The following is a 5,315-nucleotide window of genomic DNA, read 5'->3' as shown; positions in this document are numbered from 1 at the left end:
TCCAGTGGCCCAGTGCTTGCCTCTAAGGAAGAGGGCTAGGAGGGCCCTGCTGCCTCCCACTGCCCTGGTTTCCCCTCCTGGAGTCTGATTTCCTTGGCCCTCAAGCCTTTGAGTCTGGGCCCTGGTCCAGTGCTGCTGCTGTCTGAGGGATGGTTTGGCGAGAACAGATGTTAGAACTTGTTTGTTGATTCTTGTCTGGCTAATAAATCATCACCAACCACCTCCCCCAACAGGGATTCAAGTACTCCAGGCTCCTTCTGTTCTGACACTCTTATATTGTGGAAGGCAAGTTGTCAAACGGCCATCGCATTCGGGGGGCAAACGTCCGGTGGTTGAAAGATACCTGGGCAAGGGTCACAGATCTATGGGCTGGGGGTGGGAAGACACCAAGCAAGGGACACAGACTGCTCTCTGAAAAGTATTCCTTCCCTAACGGGTGGGCTAGGCAGCTAGCCAGGGGCAGAGGGGTGACTACATCGCCTGGGGGCTGCCAGGCAAGAAAGAGGGGCAGGGAGGGGAGTGGTTGAAAGGTAGCCCCCACACCTCCTTCCTCAACCCCCCTGCCAAGCACAGGACTGGAAGGGGGAGGGGGCATTCTTAACCTTTGTGTGTGAGCCCCTTAGAAGGATAGGGGGCCCCTTTGCAGCGGCTACCCCCTCCTGGGCTTAGGCCTCCCCCGTTCCTCTTATGAGGCTTCCTCTTCTCTCCCAGACCCACTTCAGGGCCTCTCGCCTCTGTGGCCAAGCTCCATACTCTAAGCTTCAACCACCTAGAAGAATCTGTCTTGGGTTGTCTTTTTGTCTCAGATGGAGGACTCTCTGAGGCAGGGCTGTGTCTGCCCCTGGATCGCCCTGAGGACTCAGAGCAGAGACTGCCCCCCACCCCCACCCCGGGAACCACTCACAAGGCTTCTGGTACTCCTGTGATCCCACCCTGTTCTTACCCTCATTTCTAGGACAGTTCAGTCAAGACTCTCAGTGTCCATCAGGGTCTCTCTCCCTCCCAAGGGCCGCTGTGAACTTGCCAGAATCACAGAAGTCCCCCAGACCCCTCCCTGAAGACACATTCCCTAGGTCTAGGTGCTGCCACCACCATGCCACCCCCAGCCTGGGGCAGGGCCAGCCCCAGTGACTAGTGAATTCCCCTCCTTTCCACTCAGTGCTAATCAGCTCAAGGAGAAATACAGTTGCTGAGTCAACAGAGTGGGGTTCCACTTCCTTCTGTCTATAGGTCTAAACTCCCTCCTGAGCAAGAGAAGAGGTGGGAGGGAAAACGGGGTGGGCGGGGGTGGGGGGAAGGTGGGGGGTGTGGAGGGGAGGGGAGGGGAGCAGATGGCTTTGGGGAGAGGCTCAAAGTGCAAGAAAGGTCTTAGACTCAGGGAGTCACCTGGTGGCTGATTCCTTGTGGCAGCAGAGGAGGTAGAAAAAGGAGAGGCTTGCTGTATAGCAAGAGCCGGGAATCAAAGTCAGCAGATGAGATTTCCTTAGACTTCATGACAGAACAGGATGGGCAGGCTTGGGGAGGGGACAGGAATGCCTAGTGACCCACTCAGTGTCTCTGAAGGAGCAGAGCCTGCTTTAGGAAGGGGTGAGTGCTCCTCTCCGCTAGGGGCAGCTCAGCAGCGCGGGTGGGGAGACCCTGACCACCAGCATTGCCAGGTTTCTGCCCTGCTTCTTTGCTAACACACTGCCCAACCTTTAACAGGGAAGCTTTTTTCTGCGCCACTGTTCCCTACATTCCTTTGAAATGGAAGGAATGTCATATTTGCCTATGGGGCTGCTGTACTGATCAGATGAGACCAGGCAAGCAAGGGGCTTGGCAGAGCAGGACTGTGGGGCTAGAAGGGACTTCGAATCCTTTGTGACTGACTTTTTGGTTCAACCAAATGAGAAAATGAGTTCTAGAGAGGGGAAATGACAGGGAACTGGAGGTAGTCAGGGCGGATCTTGTCATCCCAAGCACTTGCTTCCCCTTACACCGTAGGGCCTCTCCCAGGCCCTAGGATAAGGCCCGGGTCCTCTCCAGGGCTCCAGCTGCAGGCCCAGCCTTGATGACGCGGGCAGTGCAGCCTCCCTTCTCCCCGCTCCCCACAGCCATGGGCACCTCCACACCATCCTGCTGATTTCACTCCCTCGGAGGCCCAGGGCTACAGTGAGACCTCAGATGGAGAAGCTGAGTAACATACAGGAAAGGGAGCCTTGCAATTGTGCTGGGCAGGTTACTCTGCCCCAGTAGGGACCACTCAGGCCAGGAGGGGAAGGGCATTTCCCAGCTGACTCAATCTCCCCATGGTTATTCCATCCTGCCAGCCTCCTCTAGACAGGGCTCCCTCGGGCTCAAAACCCTCTTATATCAGAGAGGAGTCTCCTCCCCTGAGCCCCACATCCCCTTCAGAGCCCGCAGAAGGCCCTGTGGCAAGTGAAGTTTCCAGCTTTGTCCTCTGGTTCCAGTCCCTTGAGCACCATCGCCTCCGCTGATGCCTTTTTTTTTTTTCCAGCCCTTGTCTCCCTTAAGCTGTCCCCTTTATCAGGTCAGCTCCCTCAGCTAATGTAGTAGACAGTCTCAGTAAGGTGCCCTGTAACTCGGGCTCAGGGGACCAAGGGCAGGGGCAGGGGGCTGAACGATGTTAACCCCCCAACCCTAGCTATCCTAATTCTACAGCATGAACCCACTTAAGGAGGGCTAGGGGCAGTTACCACTTAGGCTCTACCCCTCAGCTACCCCTACTGGACTTAGAACATCTGCCCCACCTGAAATGAAGCTGAGCAGAGGAAGAGGGGGTACAAAAAAGGTTGGGAGCAGGCAGCAGAGCATTCTACCACCCTGCTGCTGCTGCTGCTAAGTTGCTTCAGTCGTGTCTGACTCCGTGCGACCCCATAGACGGCAGCCCACCAGGCTCCCCCGTCCCTGGGATTCTCCAGGCAAGAACACTGGAGTGGGTTGCCATTGTCTTCTCCAATGCATGAAAGTGAAAAGTGAAAGTGAAGTCGCTCAGTCATGTCCGACTCTTCGTGAACCCATGGACTGCAGCCTACCAGGCTCCCCCATCCATGGGATTTTCCAGGCAAGAGTACTGGAGTGGGGTGCCATTGCCTTCTCCATCTACCACCCTGCCACCCCTCAAAACTTCAGCCATCCCTTCAAAAGACTTCGGCTTCCTGGTCAGTAAGTTCAGCACCCAGCTGGAACAAAGATGTGGCAGGGTTCCTGCCCAGGGGTCAGAGCATTGGGGTAGGAGCTGAAATGCCCTCTTCTGTGACAGCTGAGCCATCTCCGTGTAGTTCCTAAGTCTGCTCCTGTGGATCCCAGCTTCCTGGTCAACTTGGGCTTTGCCCCAGGCCCATCCAACACCTTGCTGGGCCATTTGAATCCATTTCTGACCAGCAGCTCCACCACCCTTCCCCCCACCGCAGTCCCTCAGCTGTTGCTGCCATGCCAATTTTAGCCAAGTTATCCCTCTTGCCTCCTTTGGTCTCCCTCATCCCTGTCTTCTCTTTCCTATTTATGACGACTTGAGGTTATTACCTCAGGAAGCCCTCCCAAATAGAGTCTGTCCATTTTCTAACTTTTATTTCTCTCGGTGACCAGGAAATTCCAACCATCAAGTAAAATGTCATCTTATAGTAGGAATAAAAAGTCACTTGGAACTTCCCTGGTGGTAGGTATTCTGTGCTTCTACTGCAGGGGGCATGGGTTCAATCCCTGGTCGGGGAACTAGGATCCCCCATGCTGCTCTGCAGTTTAAAAAATAAAAAGGTTTACTACTTGTGGAGAACCAAAGGAGATGGGACACAGGAGGATGCTGAAAGACGTCTAGCTTAAATCTGTCCATTTGCAGAAGACACCAGGACTCTCCCTACCCACATGCCTCACCTCCCAACCCAGAGCACTGCCAGGTCCGTCATGACACAGCCCCTAAAGTGACAAAGTTGAACCACTGAATCCCAGGAGTATGGCAACTCGGGAAGGAGTGTGGCAACCCCATCTACAGAGCCCTGGATACAGGAAGAGCAGCTGACTCCTTGGGACCTCAGCCTTTGGGGCCCTGCTGAGCCTACCTCACCACCTCACTTCATTGTGACACCCCAGGGGTGACCTTAGTCCTCAGTGCCTCTGTGGATGGTGGGAGTGGTGGTACCGGCTGAAGGTTCCTTGCTGAAGGCTGGCTGGATGCAGTGACTTGGACAACTCCTGCCTGCGTGTCCCTGTGGGATGCAGGAGCCCTGTCTGGCTCCAACCCGAAGTAGGTCAGATTTCAGATAAGCGGGTGGTTTTCCTGTAAGTGATGAAACCCTCCTCTGTACTTAATGAGAAACAGACTCCTCAACTTACCCCAGCTCACAAGACCTGGTGAGATTCCTCACTTCCTTCTCATCCCCAAGTCCCTACCACACACTTCAAAACTGCCCCTCGGGTCTCAGCCTTCCTCTCTGTCACCAGGACTGTCAAACACCAATTTCTCCCAGTGTTTTTCCTGTCCAGAACCTGCATCTTCATTCAGTCAGCGTTCCTTGCCTGGCATCCAAGGCCTTTCTTTCCACAGGAGTTTAACACTCCGTTCCTGCGTGAAGTCACTGCAATTAAGTCCTACTGAAGTTCCAAGTCCCCTCAGTGTCTACAGTAGGATGTGCTTGCTGCTTTGTGACCAATATTCAGTATCTTCCATCTCTATCTGAACCGTGCTCTGAGGAGGAGGAATCATGACACTATCTTGAGGCTTGTGGGCACCTTGGTGCCCTACAACCAACTCAAGTCCACAGACCCTGCCACCTCCCTCCCTCATCCACCACTTTCCCCCAACCTACCCCATCCGCTCAAGCAAAAAGCTCAGAGTCCCAAGGGAGGCTTCAAGGATATCCGTCTAGCCCCCAATCTCCGTGCAAAGCTTCCAAACCAGTCCAGGCCAATAACAACCAGTAAAAATTTGAGTCATCTTTAGGGACAGGCATTTCACTACTTTTTCATGTCCAACAACTCTTTCACATCCCAGAAACAATCTCCTTGACTTCAAGATACCTGAGATCAGCAATACTTTCCATATTTGGGGTCACAGGCCCCTGTCCCAAACAAAACTGTACATACACTTCCTAGAGTCTTCAGTGGCCAGGACCCCAGTTAAGATGGTCAGAACTCAGAAAAAATACAAAGTAATCACAAGATAGCTCACAACAGTTTGGAGGCTGCTTTACCCAAGGTAAAAACTAAGATATAAGGACAGGACAACAAAAAAGAAGCGTCCAAACAAAAAAAAAAAAAAAGAGAGAGAGAGAGAGAGACCTCACTTAAAAGTAGGAAAAGGTTCAGGGCACACAGTG

The sequence above is a fragment of the Bos mutus genome, chromosome 3 (assembly GCF_027580195.1).
Source record: "Bos mutus isolate GX-2022 chromosome 3, NWIPB_WYAK_1.1, whole genome shotgun sequence".
In the NCBI taxonomy this organism is placed as follows: Eukaryota; Metazoa; Chordata; class Mammalia; order Artiodactyla; family Bovidae; genus Bos; species Bos mutus.
This window is presented reverse-complemented; position numbering follows the sequence as displayed.